This window comes from Halictus rubicundus, chromosome 10, assembly GCF_050948215.1.
Source record: "Halictus rubicundus isolate RS-2024b chromosome 10, iyHalRubi1_principal, whole genome shotgun sequence".
Taxonomy (NCBI): domain Eukaryota; kingdom Metazoa; phylum Arthropoda; class Insecta; order Hymenoptera; family Halictidae; genus Halictus; species Halictus rubicundus.
Window position 1 is genome coordinate 6,447,250 of NC_135158.1, and position 27,973 is coordinate 6,475,222.

The 27,973-nt window shown below is 43.4% G+C and overlaps 1 long non-coding RNA gene across 1 annotated transcript in view; it reads right to left on the reverse strand.

Moving 5' to 3' along the window:
* The window catches only part of LOC143358442 (uncharacterized), a 109,113-nt gene that overhangs the window by 37,516 nt on the left and 43,624 nt on the right, over nucleotides 1-27,973 (reverse strand). Inside the window, exon 2 of the long non-coding RNA XR_013082951.1 lies at nucleotides 8,940-9,048. This is a non-coding gene — a long non-coding RNA (uncharacterized LOC143358442). The remainder of the gene's footprint in view (nucleotides 1-8,939; nucleotides 9,049-27,973) is intronic.

Here is a 27,973-nt window from a genome sequence, read left to right on the forward strand (position 1 = left end):
GGGCATCGAACAAAACAATTTTCTGTCGTAAAATCGCAGCTGTTCGTTGCTAAATTGAATTCTTCCAGTAGCCAATCGGCGAATCAAACTTGTATCAAATAAATTCATTTCTCCGCTAAATTAATTCATTAGAATTAATCCACTGCAAGTTCATACTCATAAATACTAGAAAAATATTCGTTTGATCCTTCAAAATCATTCTGTCCATCACAAATGATAGGAAATGGAGACAAATAAGAGCGAACATGTTTAAAATAGCAGTTTTTATTTCGTTAAAAATTTGAATACCGTTTCTCCAGGCGTTACGAGTGCCGATTTAGCGCGAACCGTGCCGAATATTATAAAATTGTGCACGACTCGCCCGTAAAATCCGATCGCGGGGAATCAAATTTTGCCTAATTCTCCTCCGTCACGAATGCCCGCGCCGAATTCGCCTAAACATCCGCAGCATTCGAACGCGCATAAACTAGCAGCATCCGAATAACCGGCGCGATAGCGCACAACGAAGCAATACAACGAAATGGCACTCTAGCACGGAGCCAGAATAACATAGGCGGCGCTCGCGAACATACACATCGACGAGGAGACGGTGTACAGTTGTGTGCGAACGGTGCAAACAGCCTTCATCATAAAATCGCGGAGCAGTTCGATGCAGTGGAGTCCTTCGGAATCCAATCTAACGGTAGCCAGATGAAATTTTTACCAAATGAAACACGGATGGCGTCGCGACGCCGCGCGTCGCTTCGAAAAAGAGCCATGTTCAATTTCGAAATTCATTTTTGACCAACGAGCCGTGCTTATTACTTCCGGCCCGGTGTTTCATGACCGGGTTAAATCGCTGCACGCCCGCCATCCGGACAGGACATAATATAATAATAATAATAACAACAATAACCGCCCGCCGTTCCGTCCCGGTAATTTCGTAATTGTTCTGCTAGTCGCAAAGCATTCTCTCGTGAATCGTTGCATTGTCGGAACAGTCTCCTTATTGTCTGATTATGACCAGAATATTTTCTTTAGACTGTGTCTTCGAAGAACGTCTCTCTAATTTCCTAGATATTTTCCTGTGCTAATATTCAAAACATTAGACGCGCTTAGATAGAACGGTAGAGACCATATGTTTAGACACAACGGGAGAGGACACTTATTTAGACACAACAGTAAAGAACACGTACCTAGACACAACCATAAAGAACACATACTTAGGTACAATAGTAGAGAGTACCCATTTAGATACAACAGTGAAGAGCACATATTTAGACACGTATTTAGACACAATAGTGGGGAACACCTATTTAGATACCATAGTAAAGGACACCTATTTAGACACAGCAATAAACAGCACTATTTAGACACGGCAATAAACAGCACAATTTAGACACAAAATGGAGGAGCACATATTTAGACACAGCAATGAACAACACATATTTAGACACAACAATAAAGAACACGTATTTAGACACAATAGTAGGGAACACCTATTTAGATACCATGGTAAAGGACACCTATTTAGACACAGCAATGAACAGCACAATTTAGACACAAAATGGAAGAGCACATATTTAGACACAGCAATAAACAACACATATTTAGAAACAGCAATAAACGGCACAATTTAGACACGAAATGGAACAGCACATATTTAGACACAAAATGGAAGAGTACATATTTAGACACAGCAATGAACAACACATATTTAGACACAGCAATAAACAGCACATATTTATACACAAAATGGAAGAAAACATATTTAGGCACAGCAATAAACAGCACACATTCAGACACAAAATGGAAGAGCACATATTTGGACGTAACAATGAGGAAAACACGTATTTACAGCATTAAAGAACACATATTTAGAAGCAGCAATAAATAATAGACGTAGAAAATGGACAATTTTGCATGAATATTTGACCAAATTGGAAACGAAGACTGAACCTGATCCCTTCCTTTCGGAAAAGCATTGTGCTAACATGTCGAATATGATAGTTTGCGAAGGGATCGTCAACGAGGGAGACGGAGGACGAACGAAGGGAAATGGAGGGCGCGATGATGACGGCGTAGGGTAAAAAGCGTATGGTAACGGTAATTAGCCGGGGCGATCAGGATCGTTGACTTCGTTACCGTTTATCGCGCGATACACCGTTAATAGTTACACGTGGCCGGGATCTTTTGTGCGCGCGGAACCCAGCCGCATTATGCCGGCCGACGGATAACGAGGCGTAATGGCGCTCGTATCCGATTAAACGGAGGCCGGGGTTTACCGGGGAATCCGAGGAATTTGTTGCCGCGTCAACGCTCGACGAAAATCTGTGTTCCGGGGGATAATAGAATAGCCCGGCCCGACCCGAACCGTTGCGAAATATTAGTGATCGCCGATCCAAGCGCGACGCGAAATCGACGTGATCCGTTTGCACATGGATCACGCACGGTTTCCGGGCGGAACGCTACCGTGAATCACGGTGTCCGTCCCCGTAGTCCCCTAATCGTATTTAAACTATGTTAAAATTGAAGGTTCCAGAATTCTACCATATCCGAAACGAAAATGTTATCAAACTTATCCTCAAACTGTTTATCACGATGTTAATAAACATCCGCTCCGTCGTAGTTCTTGTTTGCAACGAAATGTGTTTTCAAAAGTTAGCCTCAACGGCACGCACACACACACAAACATGTTATTCTCGAAGTCAGTTATCTTCGCTAATAATAGCAATCAAACGACTTTGCAAACATCCGCACGAAGTTATGGCTCCTACTCAACGCAATTACATAATCATTACAATCATAACGTCTGGATTTAGTGGACCGTTCTTTGAGTCCATTAGGTTGCGAAGATTACTGGAAGCTACAGGAGAAACCTTTTGAATACGAGCCTTACAATGTTCGCAAATATGTTGCGAAATATTTAACTAATGCCGCATTTCTTTTTTTATAAAAACCCCAATCTATTTAAATGAACTTTTAATCGATAAAAATATTACGACATTGGGCAAACGACAATTCTGCGAACACTCACTTCCTTCTAGTTCGGATAATCGAGATTCTACTATATCATGGATTAAACAAACAAATATGATCCAAATTACGTCGTGTTTGGACTCATTTTAACCACGGAAATGTCAGGAACGTAATGGTCGAAGTTTCACACAAAAATAATTAAAAATAAGCAAGTATAAATTACCATTGTGTATAGCAAGGTATGAACGAATGTACCCAGAATTCTACATAAAAATTTCAGTTAGAAACACAAATTCGTCAAGTTAAATAATTTACCCTGAACATTCAACCGGGCACTATAATTACCAAAAAAAAAAAAACAGCGACACAATTACCGATCGCCGTTATCTTAACACGTTGAATGCCACGTCACCCATATGTGAGTGACGGAATTATTTGTGCAGGTTTTAAAATGAATTTTCACGTTGATATATTCATTGTACTGAACTTGATTAGGATCTGTAACGTGCAAGAAAGCTGGAGGATTACTCAGTATCGCACATTTAATTTTTTGCAATTTTTATTTCATTAAATAATTTACTTCGATTTTATGGAATTTTTGGGGTTTCTTGTTTGGCGTTCAAAGTGTTAACTGATCCCATAACAGGAGCAAAATATACGAAGGCGTGAAGTCAATCTCACGATCAATTTGAATCGATAGAAAATATCAGGATATGGAGAAAACGATAATTCTACGAGGACCGATTCGATACACGTGTCCCGCGTAATGTTCGAGCACGCCGAGTGCAATCCGTGCTCACGGTATTGACTTTAATAAGCCTCATTGACATTCAGCAGCCGCGTCGTTCTCCTCCCTCCCTCTCTCTCTCTCTTTTGGTCCGGCTTCCTCGCTCTCGCGACACCGGCGTCGACAATCACCGGCAAACGGAGAAGGAGAGAGAGAGAGAGAGAGAGAAAGAAAGAGAGAGCGAGACCGGCTTAATTATCGATTGTCGTGACACCGATTTCTCATTCATCCCCGTGTAATGAGGCGAATTATTCATTCGCGACGCCGCCAGGACCTCGGCGCAGGCCAAACCACGCTTTTTTCCAAACGCGTAATCGTTTTAGCGAGTTTCTGTGCTCCGCTCCCACGTGATTGCCACTCCGGGGATATTCATGGCAAAAGACGAATTATTCGCCTACCTGAAAAACTGAGCAACGAATTTTATTCAACGGTAAATAATTTCCTTCTCTCCACCCTGTCGCTCTCCTACTGCACACGCTGCCTTCTGTCATGTTGTTAACGCCTTGACCGCTACGTTTATTGCGATTATTTGGCATGATTTGGACGGAACGTATTTATCTGAATTTTTAGAAATTAATTTACGGTGGATTTGCGTACGAATTTCTTTTTGTTTACTATATTTAGCGGTGACGTGGTCAGCAAACACAACGGAAAAGGCTTTTATATTGTTGCAAAGCGAGAATTTATCCTTTCTAGAAAATGTGTAAAAAATTCCGGGAAAGTAGAATATGCTTTTCTAGTAGTTCTTGAGCCTTTAAATTGCTCGTCAATTCAACACGACGCGTCTCTGACGAATGAAATTTACGAATGGTTAATATTTAAAATTCTACGAATTTGTTGAATATTTAAATTAATAGAACGATCGAAATTGTGTTGGATAAGGATGAATACAAAGTCGGTAAAAATCGCAAGCCTAACCGAACCGAAGCGACAGAAGTCTCTCGCGCCTCGGCGAGCACAATGCTCGCCTAATGCGACGTTTCGAAGTTCGGTTCGCAGTCAGAAGATTACCAAAGAATAATATTTACCATCCAGCGCGTATTATTACGCGGGCGTGTGGGAGTGACGCTGCCGGCTCGAACAGTTTACCAGTCGGGGGAGAAACGGGGGAAACTCGATTCCGATTTCAGGACAGCAATCCGGAAAACTAAACTCGGCATAACAATGATTCCGGAATGAAGCCGCGACGGAGCCGTTATAATTCGATTACCCGAAGTTGAATCCACGCCGAACTAGGAGCAAAGGGTCCTCTCTCTCTCTCTCTCTCTCTCTGTCTCTCTTTCTCTTGCTTTCCGTCTGTCTCTCTTTCTCCATTTGAAAAGGTTCCTTTAGCGCTTTTGATACGCTCACGTCGCGAAGAAAAGCGCTAAGTGGTTAATGAAAGAACTCGAGGAGAACCCCGGCCTTCGCGCGGCAGATAATCGCTCGGAAAATGCGAAACTTCGCCGGAAATTACGTAAAGGTCAGGAGCACACACACACACACATACACACACCTGTCGCGACCTTCTTCCGCCTGTACCAGAACTTTTCTATTTTTCACGCTCGATTTCCGCGCACGATGATTCAACCGAGGAAATAGTAATCTTTACGGCGGAACTGGTACGATCCACACTTCAGCAGTTATCTCTAACACGCTCCTCCCAGACGAACCTTGCTCTCCAAACAGATTTAGAACGATTGAAAATGATGGTTAAACTTTACCTCGGGAAACCAGACACTTTCAATCAATTTTCACGGTAATCCTGTAGATTTTGGCGAGCAAATGCCGAAAATCCAAGTTTCAATCCTAGGGGATCACCAGTTCGAAAGAGTGATGCATGTGTTTCCGCGTTTTCGAAGATAAGGACACCGCCATGTTGGTATGCAGTGGAAGTTCGCAGTTCAATAATTAGTGTCACGAAACTGTTAATACCAATCCATTTCTGACGGACAACATGCGACGCATACAAATTCGAGCAACCGACCGCCGCCGCGCCGTTGCCGTGTATTTGTTTAGTATATCCCGCGCGGTTTAACCTCGCGCAGTTGGTAGCTGGGTTTCAGCGATATTCAAAGGACGCGGGTTGTCGAAATTTTTCCTCGGTTATCCGCGTGCGAGTTCAAGCTTGACGCGGACGCACGCACGTGCAATCACTAGGCGCCTATTACCGTTCGGCCATTGACAAATATTGACATTCGAGCGACGTCCCCGTGTTAGGACCACGTACCGGCTATCTCGAGTCAATTGGGTTAATTGAATTGCAGGCTGCCGTTCGAAACGCGGCCAGAACAATCCGCAAATTGTTGCGCGAGCGAGGATCTCGCTGATCTTCGAGGAATCGCGAGGAACCACCTGCTCTCGGAACTTGTTGCAAACCAGACGAGCCGGTCGCGAAACTGGCGAAAGTTTCCAGGAAAGCATTTACACTGTCGAAACAATTTCTGAAGTATTTTTTCAGTTCGGAGTCAAAATATCGAGGGTGTCCTGCGTTGTTAATAAAAATTTAAGGATCACTGTACTTTTATAGATCCCTCTCTTAGATAATTCTCTATCCACGGAATCAGTAAAATTGTTGGAAACGGACACCATTTTCGCCTTTTCTGCTCGTTTACAAAAATAAGAGCGCAGGTTTGAAAAAGGATAAGCCGAGGTAGGTTGTTGCACGACTTCCTTTGTCGAAGTTATAATAATTTAAACATCAAGATTGTTTTTCCGTGAACAATGTTGCAGTTGAAGGAAGAAGAATGGATTCTTTGTTTCAAGTATTGCGGCAACCATTGACATTTTCTGGAGATTAATTTGTGCGAAAGCACGTTAGAGGGTTGAATTGTTCAAAGAAATTGCTTTGAGAAAATTGCCGCACGGTGTATGCTTTTACATACGAGAAACGGGATGGGAAATATTTCCGATACAGTCCCGGGAAACTTTAATCTCCCAGGAAGATCAGACGAATTCAGTCCGTATCCTTTCGAATAATATTTCATAATCCCTGGAGATGCATTCCTCGAGATCCTCTCCTCCCCGCTGGAAGAGCGCCCCGAGCTCGAAAATGATTCCAACTGTGAATTTCGATGTAAATATTTGTGCCAACTGTACCGATACTTCCGCTTGAGAAATGATTTTTCCGTACGAAACGGACGGATCCGAATTAACAAGTGCCTGTGTGCAATTAATTTTTAATTATACCAACTCATTCAGTATATAGGCGATAATTGTATAGAGATCGGCAGATAGAGAAAAGCAGACATTATAATAATAAAAAGGTACAGACGCAATTTTCAGAAAGAGTGGCGCTAAGAAATCTAACTCGAGTGTCTGATCAATGATAGATGTGTCTACTTAAGCTCAAGGAAACAACAGACGTTGCAATAATACAAATCTAAAAAATGTTTAAATGTTTAAATATGTAACAAATTTTTGCATGTATTAATTCTATATCCAATATCCAAAAACAATGAATTTACGAAATTCGAAAATATAACAAATTTTTATCTATGTCTCTGATTTCCGATTGCTATAACAATTTGGCGACACATTTCTGAAAATTCACAGGGATCATGGTCCCGCTTCCTTAATTTCTTAATCGACTTAAGGCGCGGGAAAATACAGTACGGGTGTTCCGCGATACGCTCGGGCCGTGATCAATTTAATCAACCGTTAATATAATTAATTTCCGCTCGGCGGGTGATTACATTCATTAAATCTAATGGCACAGCGGGAAGAAGAATATGTTGTGGGTCTCTTGACGATTTTGTAAGACGTGGGAAGGAATGAAACGGAAAAAAAAGAAAACGAGGGGAGAAGTTTTAGGATGTTATTTAGTATCTTGTCTGTCTATATTATTCTTCGATTCGAGAGGATAATGCGAGTGGAAGTTCGACAGTTTAATGATTTTTGTTGAAGTGTGTAACTTTCCTTCTTCATCAACCATTTCTTAAATATATTACCAATATTTTCTGTCGTAATACGCCCGCTAATAAGTAAAAAATATTGTTCCATTAGGACGAAACGATTAGGGAAGATCCCAAGAAAAATTTTGTTCGTCCTATGTTTCCTTGAATAATTATTTAATTAAACATTTATTTGGGTTCTCTGAAGTTGCCTTACGCCGCCATTTAAGTTTCGAAATTACTTAAATAAACAATGCGAGATGTTTAACTTCCATTCCTTTCTTTAAAATCGAACTTGATGTACTACATTTAGGTTAATAATAAATTATTACTATATCAAAGGAATTTGATGTAAATTCTATTAATATATCACAGAACTTTAAAACCTAGTATTCTATAAAAATAGTGAAAAATATTTGAGTCTGGCGTTATTAGAATGAGGACTATTGTGTTGCCAGAAATCGAGATAATGCAGAAAAATTGATTAATATGTTTGATGTCACAGTTTTCCAAATTCGTTTGAATTCGACACGGTATACGGAGCATTTTAGATTGCCAGTTGATTTACCGTCATTGTTCAGCGATAACGAACGAATCAACGCATTAGCAACGCGAGTTGTTTTACATAATACGCGGTGCAATTCTATCCGCTGCCAATTACGCCAGGATATAAGTGATACGAGTCAGGCATTGATGAAGCGGCGTCGAATCAACTGCACTTTTAATGCAACCGCAATCGCATTATACGACGAGGAAGCTCATTAAGCGAGGCTTTTCTTCCCAAATAAGGATTTCTGTTCTATGAACAGTTCGTGAACTAGTGTATCAATCACTATACAATTATTCAATCCCATTGCCATCCACATCTATTTTAGCGTTTATCAATTTCTCATGAAACCTAAAATAACATCGTCACGTGTAATTTAACACAGTAATTATTATAATTAAATACAAAACAACACAAATATTTAAAGAATTTAAAAATACAATTGTATCATTTTGCAATTCATACAGACAATTGTTGTTTTACATTAAAATTCATGGTCTAATAAAAATCTCATCCGTTTGAATAAAAATCAAAAATTAATGGACGACAGAAAAGAAACAATATTTGCATAGTAACTTTCATTCGCCAAGAGTTCAAGAGTTCACTCTCGAACTATTTGCAGTTAACTTGCCATTACAATAAAGCTGTGATCAATAGATCCGAAAAGGATTTGAATTAGATCACTGAGAGAATAGCTGAACACCTTACGGTCGATTACTCGCTAGAGAGAGTTCATCAATCGATACCAACAAATTGGTATCGCGAAGGGACTTACCGTGAAAAGCTTTCATTAAAATCGGATCCCTGGGATGACAGGACACGATAATCCTTGGACGATCGGGCGAAATGGTCCACGGTTTTTTTTTCGTCGAGCGGTCAGGAATCTGAAAGAAGGTTAAGAGATCTGATTAAATCGAAAAATTCAATTCCTCCGAGGGGGTTCGCCTCTTTAAGCTCAGGCGACCCCTGCTCTCTCTCTCTCTCTCTCTCTCTCTCTCTCTCTCTCTCTCTCTGCTCGGCCATTTCGATCGTGGACGACTGGACCGAACTTTATCCGTCGTCATTTACTCGCGATAATCTTGGCAAACGTCGAAACGAAGACGGAACTTTATATTTTTTTTCCACAAGAATTTCAGAAAAAGTCAAGTCGCGACAACTTTATTTAAGAATTTAAACTGCTTTACCATTTTATGACACAAAAATGTACTCACCGATGGTTTTGAAACAAGAAATTTTTCCCGTCAAACCGGACATAATAAACAATGTAAGGGATGAAAAATTCCTCGACATCGATAACGAAGGAAAGATCGAAGTACCATTAATTAGACGACGGTGTTAGGAGCCTAATTCAGGTGTTTCCAGAGCGAGGCACGAGTTCGTTCGGTTTTTATCGTACGAAGGGGTTGGAAATCGAGGGTGCTTAGCACATGACGTTTGCAAGGCCAAGTCGTGGGTGGCCATTTTATAACCAATTAGTCTCCCTCTTTAAGAAACTGCCTACGGAAGTAGTACTCCAGTGTCCTTCGGCTTGGTCGAAGTGGCCCGAAGAGACTCGACCGTTTCCCCCACCAACCCCCATTCCACGTTCCTACCCCCACGGACGAAAATAGAAAATCATTGTACGACGATGACTCCGGTTTTCAATAGAGAGTCACGAACCCCCCTCGGGAACAATGGGTTTTTATCGTCGTTATTAATCGGAGATGACGCTGCGAGCGGCTCTCACGATGCTCCGTTCACTTTCTGCTGATCTACGGGCCCCTGGTAATTGTTAAACGCTAAACAATCTTCCCGCGAGCCTACAGGAAAATTTCAGACGATAGCACAGATCTTTAACTGTCATACGCTCATATCCGTCTTTTCAATGTGTTTCCACTTTACGGTTTGATTTAAAGAGAAATAATTTTGATGATTGTTCAGCAATATTTAGTCACATTTAGATACATCTTTGAGTCTCATACGTTCCTTACAAAACAGTTCCATACACGGTTATCTCCTTGATCATTTATTTCACGAATATTTTCATTTTGTTTAATTCACAACAATTCTTACCTTGCTAAATATCTTTGTGTTTATTAAAATATTCTAGATCGGAGGAGAGAGGAAACGACTGAATTCCGGAGTCCTTCGACGGCAAGAAGTTAGTTAATGCAAATTTTTATTTTATCAATAATTTTAAACTTGCATGGTGGTGCACCTCCTCGAGGCCCCATGGTCACATTTATTTTTTGTTTCCGGCTTTTAAAAAATATGGAAAAATTCTAGGACACTCATTCTCCACTGTAACACTGTTTACCAATGGCAAATTAAAAATTGTACGGATTAAATTCGGAAAACAAGGATTCACCACCTGTCCCTTCGAAAGAATTCAAAGGTGAAAATTTTGCCTAGATATAAACAACCGGTTGTGCCCGAGGAGGGTTCAGATCGTCGTCTGAAACGCTTCGTTTCGTCTTTGTTTCTCGATTTACGTCTGTACAGTGGAGTTTCTTGCCATCAAAGTCGCGATCCATTGTTTCACGAGGTGAAAAATCAGGACCAAGAGACAAAGAGAGAGAGAGAGAGAGAGAGAGAGAGAGAGAGAGAGAGAGAGCTAGAAGCTGAAAGTCTCCGAACCCGGGATATTTCTTTGTTCAGCAGGTTCTTTCCGTCGGAACGCTGAAGTCAATCGACGCGGATACGCTTGGCCCCAGTATCGACGACACGTAAAATATTTATTGAACGGGGACGGCAAACAAGGAAACGGAAATTGGAGAGGAAATAGACGGAGCCCTTCGGTGGACGCTCGGCTCACGACACGACGCCACGCGAGGCAACGGGGGGAAGATCAAAAGACACGTTCTGTAAACTCTTCCCTTCTCGATGGCTGCCAACGGCCTCGTAAATTAGAGGAAAGAGGGAAATTTACCTACGCGGAATTTCCAATCGGCTCCCCAGCGTCGATCAAGAATGTTTACGCCCGCGCGCATATCGCTCTAGATCTTTTGCTTTTTTGACCCTCGGATGTCTCTCGAGTCTCTTACGATGTTGACATCGACTACTTCCAAACCCTCTCGCATGCCGGAAAGCTCAATAAAACGGCAAAAAAAAATCATCAACTTCCAGAGTCATCGCAACGGGGAAGCCTCAAACTTCAAATCCACGGTGTGTTCATCCATGAAAAAACACTTCATCCACGTTCCTCTCAAAAAATCTTTTAAAAAACATATGAATTTTCTAGGACAAAATGAATGACGGGCAACAGAAGTGGAGGTTTCGAGGTTCGAAATGAGTCGAAATTTGTGGTTGTACGATCCTTTCTCACGAAGTTGTGACAATTGAAATATCAAAATTATTCGAAAATCGACGCTCGGTGTTCGAGCACTTGTCGGAGCCTAATCGAATGGGACACCACCGTCGCTGGTGAAATCCACGGTGCACGGTGACCGGGTTCACGGCCGCCTAACATTTCGCAGCCATAAGTCACCGGGGACGCGCGGTCGCAGTTTGCTGTAAATCGATTTCATTTTAATTTCTCCCTACCGTTCGCCGGCAGTGTTCGCACAATATACGCGAACTATTGCGTGGGCGGTAACTAATGACTCGGCTGCGAACCAGCCGGTATCCTGTGTTCTTTTCTTCACGTATGGTTTTTTTTTTGTCCCGTTAGACCGTAATTTATTAAACATGCCGTATGATGTGTGGGGTTATGTCACGGGGTCAGAGCGCGTACGCGTGGGCCGCGTTGCTCCGCTATGCTCCGCTATGCTCCCGTGACATTTTCAAATTACGCCAACTCTCGACACCAGGATCTACGACACGTGGTTCATTGATGCAGTAAATCGGCCTCCCGGAAAAATTGCCGAGTTTCCGAACACGCCGCGTGTAATCGGCCACAATTTCCGCACACCTACACGTGGGAACCTAATCTACGGGACTTTGGTAGTTTGTTAACTGGGGGATGGACTAATTTGTGCCTGGAGCTTAGGATGCGGGCCTGGGCGAGCATAGTTCTTAGGATATAGCGGAACTTCACCCTTAAACCGTATAGGGGTGTCATCCGTGTCTGGACGATTTCGTACAATTTGTAGGCTGTTGCACACGGAGGTTAAAAGGAGGCTTACACGACCGCTGGTATTAGGTCACTGACCTTGGCAAACCCAACTTCGCCTCAGAAACGAAGACACTGCTACGGAAACGAAACAGCGAGGGAATAAATCCATTCCGTAATCCTCTTACAAATTTTTCTCCGGTTGCCGCAATTCCCTTATAAAATGGAACTGCTCCGTCTCGTTCTGATTCGTCCCAGACAGCATTTTCTAGAAGTACGGGATTTGATTTATCATTGTGTATTTCGAAAAAAAAGCGATTCCGCAAGTCAGATCGCCGACGACAAAATTGTTACGCGAGTCGCCTTTTGAAAAATCTCGCGGAAAGGACGCTGAATTCTCTGAAAACAATTTGGAACTTTTACAAATTGTGCGATGACCCAACACACCCAACTCTTTATTTACACTGTTCGAATATCGACGATTTCTCGAGACTCGGAAATTCGGCGTTCGAACGCTCAGCGGATCCGCTGTGTTTACACGCGTATTTTTCATTGTGGATCGTGTTATTTCACGATATTCACGATTTCTGCGAAAAAGAAGAGTTTGATGTACTCGGTGTATTATGTGCAGAGTGCAATCTTCACCGTTCGCTTCCACGGTATTATTCAGAATTAGTAGAACCGCATTTTTCTGCGTTCCATAGGACCCTTTCACGGAGAAATCGCATTTCTCCCCGCGGAACCATAGAGCCGTAGGAGTCGAGCTCTTTGCGAGAGAGTGTGTTCTTACTCCGCTGCGACTATGTATTTTTGCGTTCGTTCGGTGCTCGTGTGAGTGATAATACGTGTAACAGGCTGCTTCTGTAAATTCTTCGCGTTATTTCACGTCTCCGCTCTGCCGGAGATCGTCCTAGATGAAGTTCTATTTACTCTTTCAACAGTGCTACCCCTTTCGGGTCATTTTTGGCCCATTCACATTCTCGTTTCTATAACACCATCGCGATTGCGTATGATTTTTCCAGTCTCCGTTCAAGGACGGCTCCGTGTTCCAGGAAAATACAAGAGAGTTATTCTTAACGTGCTTGCTCCCCTTTTCGAAAACGGCACCCGTATAAATTTTGTGCTATTTTTAGTGCAGTGCCGTTAAGGGGATTTCACTCGATTACTATTTAGTAGCAGTTTCAGTAACGGTAATGTAAAAAATATGTGAAATCAAAGTGAACGGTATTACACAAAATTTTATTTTCCATAAAGACAAAGTCCGCCGATGAAGGCTTGGTGGAAAATAGCAGAGGAAATTCCTACCGATCCAACGCCTATTATAAACTAATGCAAAATCTTGGGGGAAACTTGCTGCTGTAAATTGAGCATCTATTACAAGTACGATGACAATGGGAGAAGAAGAGGTACGGAGAATTGCGATACAAAATGGTCTGGCGAATCCGAGCGTCGAGAGGTCGTTCCTTAAGACGCCGGACCGAGGACGGAAATTACAGGACACTTAGGGGAAAGAGAATAGAATGAAGATTTTTCCTCTGAATCACGTTCCCGTTACCGTTCCGTGTACCGGCCGGATTGTTTGCGATCACGTTCCTGCTGCAGCCCGAAGCAGTTGCGGGTGGTTGAATAATCCCGTCACGTGGAAACTCGCCGGCGACGAGCTATTATTATTTTTCTGTTACGTAAGCCCCGCCGGTTCACGGGACTCGTCATTCGGCGAGAACCGTGACAATTTGATCGCGGCGATCGGCCGACTGTGCCGCAAATGAACCGACAAACGCGCGTCCTTGTTGCACGGTTCGGATCCGTCGGGAAGAGTTTCGAGTCGTCAAAGAATTAATTCCAAGAATCAATGTTGGATGTTCGACCGAGGGAATCGAATTTTTGTTTAATTGAAATTCGAGTCGAGACAAGGCGACACTTCGACGAAGGAAATAGTTGAGCGCGGTTCACCAGTCCTGATAAGGGAAACACGTTTATCCATTCCTCCGGTCGATAGTTTCCAGCAGACCGAGTTCCTACAAGACTGTTTCCTACCTCGACGACCTCTCAAATCGATCATATCGGACGTTCCAGATCGCTCGAGCGTGTGTCCGAGACGCAATTGCATAGCACTGTACTCTGTCGGATCACTGATCGCTGCTTCGATCGATTCGCCACTTGCCGAAACCGTTTAACCATTTTTCCAACCCCTTTTCACCCCTTTTCACCCCGGACTCGATCCTGAGAAAGTAGAAAATAAAATACTACAGAACGAGAATTTTTGCAAATTATCTCGAAACTATTTAACGAGGAATTGTTGACTTAACTGTTGTTGGTTCAACCCCCTTCTCCTCGGGGCGATGAAAAATGAAGGGAAGGAAAGATACAAACCAGAGGAGCCTTTCGCAAAATGCATTTATGTACGCCGAGAACGCGGCGATTAGAAACATTTTCATAGTATCTCGTTAGCATCTCCTGAAATATTAATTCCACGCGCGTTGATATGCAAAATGTTCCGGCAAATTAATCACAATGTATCAATGGTTTCGAGGTATTTGTTCGCCGGTCACGAATATTTCCGATCGCGAATTGTAAATTGATCGGGAGACATTTCAAAAAACATTTAGACATTTTAAACCAAGAACTTACACTAATTGCTCGCTTACTGTTTCAATGGTCCTTTTCTCACCCGTTCAAAATATGTTTCTGTAACGCTAAATTTCCAATTTTTGAAAAATTTCGACATTTATACCGTTGCAAACATTTAATCTTCGACTTGGTAAATGATTAAACTAAGAAATTCATTTTCATCCCGTACAATGGACTTGGAAATATTTTATTTCGCATGAAAATCCGCAGTCTATGTATCTATCGAAAATTCGCGTTATCGAATGATTTGCTAATAATTATTATGTTTCGCACTGCAAAAATTCGCAGCTTTGAAAGCGACAAGACACAGGATACAGAAGCTACGGACGGGAGGAGCAAGTGGCCAGCTAACAAGGAAAAGACAAACCAGGTAAATTAACGAACAAAAGCAGCCGGGTGACGTCGCGACGGCGCGTGAAAGGGGAGCCGCGTGGGCGGGACGGGACAGGCTCTCATCAATTATGAATTATGGCACTTGTACGTAGAAGACGATAGGCGCCGGCCGGTAACACCGAAGCCTCGCACCTCGTCGAAATAGCCACGTGATTATTGAAACCGATTCTAAAATTATTCTCCCAAAAATAGAATCCCAAAATCGTCAACTTCTTAAAAAATTATAATGAAAATATGGCACACGAAGCAAGCGATAGTATTCTGTTTCTTATTCTGTTAATCATGTTATCGAACTGCGGATCATTATGCACAGTAAAAATATTCTGAAGAAATACAAATTTCAGCAAACCGACAACACTATCTCGACATCCTTGAATTCTTTAAATTTCTTTAACGTGTCAAATATCACCTGATTTTTGTCATCAATCCCGATCCAATTATTACCGTATGTTACTTCTGTTTTAAAAATGTAAGAATACCATAAATGTGTAAAAATTCGCATAAAACTGAAGGCATAGAAATTCGTATAAAAATCAATGCACAAAAATTCGCCTAAAATAAACACATAAAAATTCGTATAAAGATAAATGCGTAAAAAAGCTACGAAAGTATGAACTCCAATTATAAAACCTACTGCAGGTTCAATTTGAAATGATATTTTAACGACTTCTTCTGCCAAACGAAGCATTATATATTATTAATATTCTTTATTATTTTCCATATTGATAATTTTTTACTATTTATTGCTTAAAATTGATCGAAATATTGTCGGTATTTCTGTGACTCCGTTGAGCAATATTCTTCGCGGAAGTATGAAGGATAGCGAAGATGTGAATGTCCATCTCCGTTCCGCGATCTCGTAAGTCACGGATCGAATTTATCGGGGTAATTCGACACGTCACCGCGGCATTCAGCAATCTCGAGCTCTCGATCACTTACGAATCATTGAACATTGTCCCTGGAAAAACGGCAACCACCCTCTTTACGTCGGTGACACGGCGGAAGAACGAGGCCGAGATATTACGTTCCATTTATCCGTTCGCGATGATTTAGCAACTCCTAAAGGAGCCGCTCCTTTTCTTGCCGACTTTGTCAACTCCTAACCTACTCATTGCCAACAAAATCTTTCTCTATTATGTTCTTTGAAACGTTTTGCAGCATATTTTAAAGTTACAAGACCGACTCTGCTCCGCTTTGATCAATCAAATTAAGCCTTACAAAATATTATTCTTTGACAAAATGTAAAATTGTATGGGAATTGTTTGTAGCATTTGTTCTCGCACATAGGGTAAGGGGCCCAATTACTGTGGGGTTACAGGAAAGAAATGGAATATCTCTTTTTTAATATTCAACATGCTTTAAAAATAAAGATAATTTATATAAGCACAGTAACTGGTACCCCCACAGTAATTGAGTCCCTTAACCTAGTTAAAGGTAGTATAAACAAATTCTTGTAATCGATGCATTGTTTCAAAGAGCATCTCCAAATTGTATTATAAATGCACGAAACTCGACGAGTTTGCTGATCGGAACTGGAGAGATCGTTAACGAGGATGAAACAACGAAGAATTGGAAATTCGATTGAAAATTTGTTGTACCGTGTGAAAAAACCGACGACCGTGCATAAAGCATTCCGAACTCCATCGAGGATGAGGAAAATCGCGCCACAAATTTCCCTGGGAGAATCCCGTGGATCGATCGGATCGCGTTATTCCTAAAAGACAGCCGAGATTTAAAGTTCGACGGGACGACGATAAAGATTGCGATCGAGCGTCGCAATAAATTCCGTTTCGCTCGGTGCGCCTCGGACCTTCGTTTTGCAAAGATTCTCCCTCCCCGGTGATTTAAGCGCCGATGGTTTCATAACCTGGTCACACCGGGATGTATTTACGCGTCTACCCTATTTCGATTGCTTCTCCCAATGGGAGATTATCTTCATGCATCATTTCTTTACCCGTCGAAGAGTTTCATCCGTGCACCTTTCAATCCGACCCTTGAAAACGTTGGATTTATTTCTTTTAATGGTGCTTCAACATCAAAGGTCATTAGCAACACGGTACATTTTCTTACAATATTTTATACATATTTGTATCCTTGATATACTGGGCAAGACCGGCGATATACTCCTTAGAACCTGACAAAATGGGTAAGAATCCACGCAACTTAACATTTTTCCTTTCATTCTCATATTTTTTGCATTCTATTGTTAGATGATTTATGTTAACTGGTACTTTACATATATCGCAGATCGTGTTTTCTTTCTTATCTAACAAAAATGAATGGGTCATTTCTGAGTGCCCAATTCTGATTCTAGAAATTGAAGTTTGAATTTGACGATCTACTGGACTTGGAAATTTTTGCCACTCAAGATCCGCTCCTTCGTTGGATTTATGTACAACTAATCCAAGTCGATTTACAACGGTGCCATCACAATTGCTTCGTTCATCATTTATTTCCCTTCTGAAGAATTTAATCCCTTCACCCCTTCATACAAATCCCAAACACATTGGATTTCTAATTATATTCCGTTTCAAGACGACGCTTTCCATCTCGAAATAAGAAAATTCGTCCGAAATACGACGAAAGCCGGTCCCGAGCCGTCGCCTTATATCGGAGGAAAATTGTAAAAAATTGTGGACTATTCTAAACAAGCTCAGTAGGCTAATAACAGTTTTCTGTTGGATTTTCCACGCCCGTCGACCTTTTCGCGTAGAATTCCACTGAACGACGAAGGATGTGGTCGAAGGTGTGGCTGAACGAGAAAAAAAAAAGCTTTTGAAAGAGGATAGAGCGATGGATGGACGATAGCGAGCGACAAAGAAAGTATGTACAACGGCGTGCACGCATCTCCGGCCGCAGGTCCGGTTCAGCCTGTATTCGATCGACCTCTTAATTGCTGCTTAAATTATCCTCCATTAGGAAAATCAGGAGTATTGCATGCAAGCCGCACGCCTACGCGCCGGCTCCATTATCGGAATCAAATCTACCAGACCACGCTACTCCATTAATAGATGATTCGATGCGGGGGATAGATTGCTGGGCCAGTGGCCGGCTTTTCTTTCAACTACCGGGGTTGATGAAAATTCGATCGACGGCCAGGTCGAACCTAATCTGTACCCTTCATGGTTGGAATCGGTGCTTTCGCCTGGAAAACCGGCTCCGTCGAAATGGAACCACCTGTGTCCCCCAAAAATCGTAGTCGTTCGCGCGCAGAACGAATAAATATGGCATTTCAGATTAAATATGGAAAAACGATAATAAAAATTCTTTTTCGTGGAAAAGCGATTCCGAAAACCAGTAAAACACACGCTTGAGAACTCAGTTGTGAACGTACAGTGCTGGGACAAAAGAATGCTCTAAAGTAATGTTTGGAGAATTTCATCTCGTGAAATATGGTACCAGGGGAACCTAATCTGTACCCTTCATGGTTGGAATCGGTGCTTTCGCCTGGAAAACCGGCTCCGTCGAAATGGAACCACCTGTATCCCCCAAAAATCGTAGTCGTTCGCGCGCAGAACGAATAAATATGGCATTTCAGATTAAATATGGAAAAACGATAATAAAAATTCCTATTCGTGGAAAAGCGATTCCGAAAACCAGTAAAACACACGCTTGAGAACTCAGTTTAAACGTACTAAAAATGGTCCAGTGCTGGGACAAAAGAATGCTCTAAAGTAATGTTTGGAGAATTTCGTCTCGTGAAATATGGTACCAGGGGAACCTAATCTGGGCCCTTCATGGTTGGAATCGGTGCTTTCGCCTGGAAAACCGGCTCCGTCGAAATGGAACCACCTGTATCCCTAAAAAATCGTAGTCGTTCGCGCGCAGAACGAATAACTATGGCATTTCAGGTTAAATATGGAAAAACGATAATAAAAATTCTTTTTCGTGGAAAAGCGATTCCGAAAACCAAAAATGGTCCAGTGCCGGGACAAAAGAATGCTCTAAAGTAATGTTTGGAGAATTTCGTCTCGTGAAATATGGTACCAGGGGAACCTAATCTGGGCCCTTCATGGTTGGAATCGGTGCTTTCGCCTGGAAAACCGGCTCCGTCGAAATGGAACCACCTGTATCCCTAAAAAATCGTAGTCGTTCGCGCGCAGAACGAATAACTATGGCATTTCAGGTTAAATATGGAAAAACGATAATAAAAATTCTTTTTCGTGGAAAAGCGATTCCGAAAACCAAAAATGGTCCAGTGCCGGGACAAAAGAATGCTCTAAAGTAATGTTTGGAGAATTTCGTCTCGTGAAATATGGTACCAGGGGAACCTAATCTGGGCCCTTCATGGTTGGAATCGTTGCTTTCGCCTGGAAAACCGGCTCCGTCGAAATGGAACCACCTGTATCCCTCAAAAATCGTAGTGGTTCGCGCGCAGAACGAATAACTATGGCATTTCAGGTTAAATATGGAAAAACGATAATAAAAATTCTTTTTCGTGGAAAAGCGATTCCGAAAACCAAAAATGGTCCAGTGCCGGGACAAAAGAATGCTCTAAAATAATGTTTGGAGATTTTCGTCTCGTGAAATATGGTACCAGGGGTTTGTCGAGTCGAGGCAACTTTGGATTCCGAGCGGATCGTTAGTCAGAGCATATTAAGGCAACGGCGCCGTTAATTGTTGCTTGGAAAATGAACGGGTACACACTGTTTCGGCCACTTCCAGCCTTAAGGCGAAACAAACACGGGAATTGGAACTATCCGTGCGCCACGTTCCAAAGCGATCCTTCCCCGAACGTGCAACAAACTCCTCGCGATACGACAATGCGGAATCGATTCAAGGAATTGCTCGCGTTGCACGGGCGCCCGGGACGCTCCGCATAGCCGAAACTAAAATAATCGGCCGCGATTTGTCTTTCTAATCGGGTATCGGGACGAACACGCTCCAGAAAACGCATCCCTCCTTGTCACGTTCTCCCGAGAAGGATACGGGGGAAATCATTATGGGGCCGTTCCCCACGTTCCATTTTCCTCGCGCCGTCGGTCCACGAAAAAGAAAGAAAAAAAAAAAGAAAAAAGAACAGAGCAATTTGTCTTTGAGCAGAAAGCACCGGGGCGCAATACCAAGTAGCCTGCTTAACACTTGAACTACGTCGGAAAGACGGACTCGAAATTGTTTAGTTTACGACCTCCGAGACCGTGAATTTATTCAATCAATTTACTTCCTCGCGTGCATATTATTGTCGCGAAAAAATCTGTTCAGTACCGTCTTATCAATTGCCTGATATACACTGAAATGTAATAAAAGCGAATAAACTAAAGATTTATTTCAGTGAATTTTTCATTAATGTCAAAATGTAATTCTTATAAAAAGATCCGGTTCTCTCTGGAATGCAGAGTTGACGACAAGAACGAGTAAATCAAATGCAAAATAGAAACGTTTACAGAATTTGGAAATACAGTTGCATTATTTCCATCCCATTAAATTTCCACATGAGTTTACCTTGGTTAAAAATTCGCAGAAATGAATCTCTAACAGAAAATGTTTGAGCAGCGTCGAACAATTATCCGTAGGCACCGAGCGTGTGTAAAAAGTATCATAATTTCGATAGCAAGTCCAGATAAATACGGAAACAGTCGGCGAAGAAGTTCTGGCGCAGCGACGCCTGTTTTTTTATGAAATAAATAGGTCCGATCTCTCGTGATTTTTATACGAACCGTCGTGTCAGCGAGCGCGTTAAACGGCCGGCAGGCCTGCCAATAACATTCGCCGAAAGTTGAACGGAACATCGAGCGACAGTAACAAAAATCGATGAGGCTTGTGCACGTGTTAGAAGACATCGTTCGACGGCTCGTGTGCAAAGTTTCACCGGCCCGGACGAACTATGCGCACGCGGACAAAGTTCTCACGGTGCCGTGCCGTGCCGTGTCCATTAAGTAAATTCTCGTCTGGAAAAGCGGAATAATAAGGAACGTGTTACGGAAGAGAAAAGAACTCTCGTTCCGCGTCATCCGAGCGAAATGAATTTCTCGGGGAGTTCTCGAGGAGGTTAACAAAGCCTGGAGTGCCTACTTCCTGTTCCATCGAGCAGCTTCGGATTAGATGTGCGAAAAGAACGTCGACTTAAATTCCTGAATATTTTCCACGGAGACCTGGCGACCGTAGACACTAGGGTAAGGGACCCGATTACTGTGGGGGCACCAATTGCCTATACTAATTACCCTTATTTTTAAAACTTAATAAATATTAGAAAAGAGATATCAAATTTTTTCCGTTAAAATCAGTTAATATATACGTTCATTTATCTATTTTTTAAATATTCATTATGCTTGAAAACTAAGTATAATTAATACGGGTACAGTAATTCGGTTCATTACTCTAACATCTTGTATACTCAGACTGACGAAATTGTCCGAGTTAATTGCAGGAAGCCAAAAGTTAATGAAAATGTGTTTCGGCCGACCAAGTTGGTAGATTAGGTATCGCCAGTTTCTCGAGCTGTTCCTCGAAGTGGGCAGGATTGATTGATCAAGCGGAAGTACACATTAGGATAGTTCGTTCCTCGCATAACTAACTACCGGTTGCCATTAGGTGGCGGAGGGGGAGGTGGATCGACGGAGGGCCCACCCAAATCTGTTTATCTTCCCGATAAGGGGATTAGGTTAAACCAAGGTGAACACGGGGTATCATCAACGGCGCAACGGTGCAACGGTGCAGGGAGCTTGTGCAGAGCTCGGAATCACTTCGGATGCCTTGATAAGCTCTGCAAGACCGGATCGTGGCCTCGGGTGAGCTAAGAGGATGGACCGGCAATTAGGGGAACTCGAAAACTAACGCGGACTATTCGCGATCACACGAAACAGGGCTGCGTCTGGACGTCAATTGTGTGCGACTTATCTTTTTCTTGACGATTCTTAGAACAATTTATTCCGTCAATTACAAGTAGACTGTCCATTTTAGAGAATTCAAGGCAGAGATGGGTGGATCGCAAAACAGTAAAAACGTTTAAACAATTTACCCACTCTGTTTTATCTGATCAAAATGCTGAAGGAAAAAAGTTATACATTTTATTTGAAATACCTGTTATATGTAGGTATGGATGAATGAGTGCATTAAAAACATCTTTATGTGCTTACGGCATGAAGTTCAATATTGCGTAACTCTCCGTGTCGTAGCTTTAAAGAAACAACGATAATGTGAGAATACAGAGGTTGCTCGACGTTCCCTGAAAAGACCATATTTTCTGCAGTATTTTTACACGCGGAAAATAAGTGTTGTTTCGATTCTGTTAGGCTTCGGGCACCCTTGAAGGGTGTAGTAAATCGCGGGAAGCGTCACCCCCGATCGCGACAGCATTCAGTGGACGCGATCCAGATCCACGCCATCCGCGATGAATAAGAACGCGTAAGAACGTTTAATTGCATTATTTCCCTTAAAGTGATCAGACCGGGGAGTAACGGAAGCGGCACGTGCTTTGTTCGCCGTTGTTCCCGCGCATCGCGGGCTTAGAGGCATCCGCGTCGTTATGATACACATGACGAGACATTGGAATTTATTTGCATACACTGGGAACAGCTTCCCAGACACGAAATTACCTGCGGATGTGTTTCTACGCCGCGTTGTTACAAATAAGCCCTTGTTCCCCGCCCCCAGAAATGGCACGGTTCACGTCGACCCGACGCCCGTTCAAAGGGACACTGTCTCTCTGTCCGCCATTTTCTCACCCTCTCTCTCTCTCTCTCTCTCTCTCTCTTACTTGCTCACCTTTTCTATTCCCTTCGCGAACCGGTCGCGAAATAAAACAGCAACTACGTAATCCGGCACACGTGCTCGTTCCTTTTTCCTTAATGTTTCCTCCCGGCTTTGTCTCCCGCTAGCTTTAGGCGTTTCTCCATTCTACACCGTCTTTTCTCAGTCTCCTCGTTCCGTTCGAGCATTCTTCTTTTTAAATATGTTCATTTACTTCCGCGTTCCGCTTCCTTGTTTGCTCGGAAGAACCCCGGAAGTCTCTCCGCGGATTACGCGTTGAAAATGCCTCACCAATGGCAACGATCGGACTCGTCGAGGGATCTCGCGATTTTATTTACGGAAGTTTGATATTTCTTGTACTTTAAAGCGAATCAACCGGTTTTTTTTTCAATTTCTCTTTACAGCGCGCCTACTGGGATTCCGCTTGTGTCTGACTTTAAGAACACTGACTGCAATCGTTCAAACCCATTGAAGTTGCATCGGCTGGAGTTAAATTCAGCTTGACTTCGAGAACACCGAAATTAGGATCCTAACACCTCCGTCTATTAGTTATTCGCAGAATGGAACGAATGCATAGACGGATCACTTTGCAGAATGTATTTTGTAAGTAATCGACAAGTTCGTGAAGAAAGGGCCACGAGATCGATTAGCACGTCCAATAAAAAGTACCAACAGCCGGATACATCGACGACAATTCCCCTAGAAAACAAAGCAGCGTAAAGTGAAAGACACCGGTAACGAGCATCCGAAACAGTGACCTCTTCTAATTGCAGCATCAGCTCGTTCCACGAGAACGAACTCTATCGTGTTCGAGCCGACTTCCCGAGCCCGTCTCCAATACCGACTCGCCGATCTGCTGAAAAGAAACGATCGAAAGGTCAGAGAAGAGAGCGGAGCAGCCACAGGAGTCGATGTAAACTCGAGCGAAAACGAAAGTTCCCTCGAGTTTCTGGCATTTTCCTCTGTTCGCCGGGTCGTGGACCGCGAGCAGTCGAAGAAGCCAACGATTTGGCGCGATCGAAGCGAAGTGGGCGAGGAGAGGAGAGCGAGAGAGGCACGTCGAGAGGGAAAAAGGCTGGGCAAATACCTTTTATTCCGGCCGTTTAATGCGTTCGCGCTTCCCGGCTTTCCTTTCGTCGATTTTTCACCGTCTGCGGGCTGGTCGCTTTCCCGAGACGCCCTCGAGTTGCCGCCGGTAGTCGAGGGGAACATTAACGTCCGTGCGAAACGGCGTCAAACACCGCGAGAACCGCGAGCCTAAGCTCCGCCGGCTGAAAAACATTCCGCGCGGACGCCCCCTTTCTGTCTTTCGCGGAAAAAGCCAGGGACCGCAAGGATTATCCCACTTCCTACTTCCGAGAATTTCAAACGGCAATTTGCTGAAAGTCTGTGCGCACAGTGGCGGTCGCTTCGAAAGAACTGCGAGTAATTAAAAAATTATTACCGAGTTGATCACTTCAGACCTGTGACAATATAATAAAGGTAAGGTGGGAGGAGGTTTAGCAGCGTAAAAAGGTCGAAAAGGATCCGCAGGACATACTCCAGAAAACCACCGTCGAGGTTTTTATTTCCGGCCTGCAAGGACAAAGTATCGAGAGAAACGGGAGATGAAGCGTCATCGCTAAATAACGAACGAAACGCCGGGTCCTTTGTCAGGATCAACGGCGAATCCTGACGGTAGGCTTCTCGCGGTTGGCTGCGCGGAAACCGTCTCGGGAATCGCGATTTTAAATCCGCAAAATCGGAGACGAGGTAATCCCGCGTCCCAGCGAACGGAACGCGAAGAAACCAGGAACAGAAGGAAGATGCGATAGACTGCCGAGATCATAATGCAACCGGGGAAACCCTTTTGTCAGGTCCGATAACGACTTTCGATCCGGAAACACCGTGACGACGTGAGTTTTACGCGATGACTGAGGTTCTCGTTGCCTTTCGAAAATGTGGATCGAGTGCTTCGTTTAGGTATGGAACTTGCGAAGAGTCGTTCTAGGGCAACGAGTAATTTGAACAGACCCTGTTTTTGTTACGTCACTGGAAATTACTTTCAATTCTCCTTTATCTCTTTTAGATGAATTTTTTCGAAATGAATTTTCCATATCCCTGCAGTAATCTTTGCCTTTCTTCTGTTTGACGTTTTTAATCAGAATTTTTCCTCGTTTTTATCGTCAAAGTTTCAATTGAAATCTGTGTTCTTTTAGTACAAAGTTACCAGAGAGAACCACACAGTTCAATTTATCTGCTTTACGGATTTTTATACTAGACCACTTTTTTTCCTCTTCTTTTCTATGGAATCTTCCTTCTTCTAGGGAAATATTTCTTCCTGACGAACCAGGTTGTGGATATGTGTCTTCGAAGGGGGACTTTGACAGGCATTTTCACCTAAGAATTCCAGATGTCGTTCACTTTCGAACGAAATTCCATTGGGAATTTTTTCTTCCGACTTTCTTATCCTGATTTTTCTCCCTCCACATTGCTTGAATTTTCCTGGGGGATTTTCTGAAGTCACGTAGAAACACGCCGCCTACCTACCCTTGTGCCTCAAATATTTCTTAAATCACCTTTAATTCACACGAAGATTGGAAATATCTTCACAAATAGGCTCCACAAGAGAGACAAACGAAGGCCACATTTTTAATTTTCCACCAATGAAAAATCCATCAGGATCCAATCGGATTTTTCTTTTTCCCCGAAAAGCAACATTCGCCTGACCTACTGAAACTCTGATTGTCGAAGAAAAATCTAACCACGAGCATAGGACAGACAACAGAGGATTCGAACCCGAGCCGTTCTATTAGTAGTCGGAAGCCTGAGCCTCTCGGCCGTCGAGGCCTCGGTTATCTTTGATACTTCTCGGGTATAATACGTAGGCGTGTCTCCTGCGTGTGGCGATGGTTCTGCTGCGTAAACACGTATAAATCACCGCGAACCGCTTCTGGGAAGTATACCACCGCGCACAAAGAACGCTACTCCGTTTTATTGGCACTCGCTTTGTACTCCCGCGCGTACTCGCCGGTGCGTTACCTTTAATTCCGCGAGTGCGGTCCGTACGTCTTTTTCTTTTCTTTCCTCAAAGCACTTCATCAGAATGGAAATTACATGGGCGAACATTATTCAACATTCTCGGTGATCCTCCGCTGAAACAACCCATATAATTCGCCAATGTTTTTAATAAAACTACAATACTTGCATATACGTATACATTTGTTCAATAGAATTTATTTTAAAACGAAATTGGATACTTTTGTGACTACTATGAATTAACAGTCCACAGTCTCGAACGGCCGAGGTCACCGAAGGTTCCCGATATTAAAATATCGGCAAACAGAGCATGTACCCCGACATTCTTCGGTTCTTAATTTATTCATTAATTCGTCGGCTATAACGGCAGCGATCGAGCGTCCTCTACGGCGAGAGATTGCCGCTGCAAAGCGTTCCCGAATGCAAACTTCATGAATGCCAGAGGAATCCCACTCGAGGAGTCTACGCATACATGGTCGGTGTGCAAAATAAACGTCTAATAATTTCCGTGCAGCAATTTCTATTCGTCCGGTCTTCGTGATACTTTTCGCTCTGTTATCCGAGAAGGCAAGCTGACGGGGAAACACGACGTCAGTGCGATGTCAGTACGATGGAAAGGCGGCTTGAAAACGAGGCTGCGCGCACGTTAGCCAGGTAAAAGGAGAAATCCGGCGGTAGATCGTGGAATGAGGCGAGCCTCGGTGCACCAGGCCCATATAAAGTCATCGCCGCGACCGCGGACAACCAACGAGGATGTCAACACACGGTCGAACGTGGGCGGATGCATGCTGATGGCTCGAGGTGCACGAACCCGCATCTGCGGGAGAAAGGGAAAGGTCTCCCGTGACACCTGAAAACGCGATCCCCGGGAGCCGAAACGTCGAAACACCCGAGCCGACATCGTCGCGTTGCACACTGCAGCGCATTCTGCAGTTTTGTGCAGCGGAAACTCGGCTATCATACGGTCTAATAACGTTTTTGAAACTGGACCGAACAACTAGAATTGTTTCGTACGTTTCGGGAAGGATCGCCAGGGTGTAAACAAACTGCTTCGAAATTGCCATTGCTTGGAATTTCGAAGAAAAGGGGTCACAATTTTCGCAGTGTGTTTCATAATCGACTTGGACAAATTTCATTTCGCATAGAAATCCCCAGTAGAATAACCTAGTAGAACCATAAATAACCTAGTAGATGAAGCTCTCTAAAGTAGATCTCATAGTGACTAGTCAAAAATCAAAGAATCAGCACCGCCCAATCGAAAAACGTCTGGCCAATAAAACGACGTGCAAATGCCGAAGTTTCTCGTCGCGCCCCGCGTGTACCAACCTCCTCCGCTGCGCGAGCCTCCAAAAATCCAATTACTGCAACCAGGAACCGCAATCCACGTCTGGTATCACAACTCGGGGAAATTCAGGAACACCAAAATCGCGGGACGCACGATCGCATACGTCACCCGGCTCGATAAACTCGATTATTATTTTACGTGACTCAGGTTGATCCTACGGCGAGTCGATTTCCTTTCTATTAGCGCAGCAGCGTGTACGAGGCGACGAGAGGAGCTCGCAGCGAGCGGCGTCGATGAAAATTTACGGGAGGGTACATTTTCCAATTTTCGTGAGTACACGACCGGCGAGCACGCGGAGGAGAGAAAGAGAGCGAGAGAGATAGGCGACGGGATGTTCGCGGCCCTGTTACACGGTTTCCATTACTTTATTTTCCCGGGGACGCATGCCGAACGCTCCTCCGCGTTCGCCCCGTTCGAGAAGGAAGGTATTTAAACCTTGCCGAGAGAGAACGGAGTCACTTTGTCCGGCTGGTTAGCGGCGGCGTAATGGTCCGTAATGTATATACCGACTTATCACGTCGAGAGCTTTCTTCCGGTTTCATCTACGTCCTACGATCTCCATTCAGCGAAAGCTACCGGCCGCTGATGCATTTTGCTCGCTTGTTCCTCGGCGGACGCTTCTTACCATCTCTTTCTTCCTCTTCCAGCTGCTCGTTCTCCACGCTCTCTGCTTCTTACTTCTTCTCCACCCTGATTTTCCTGT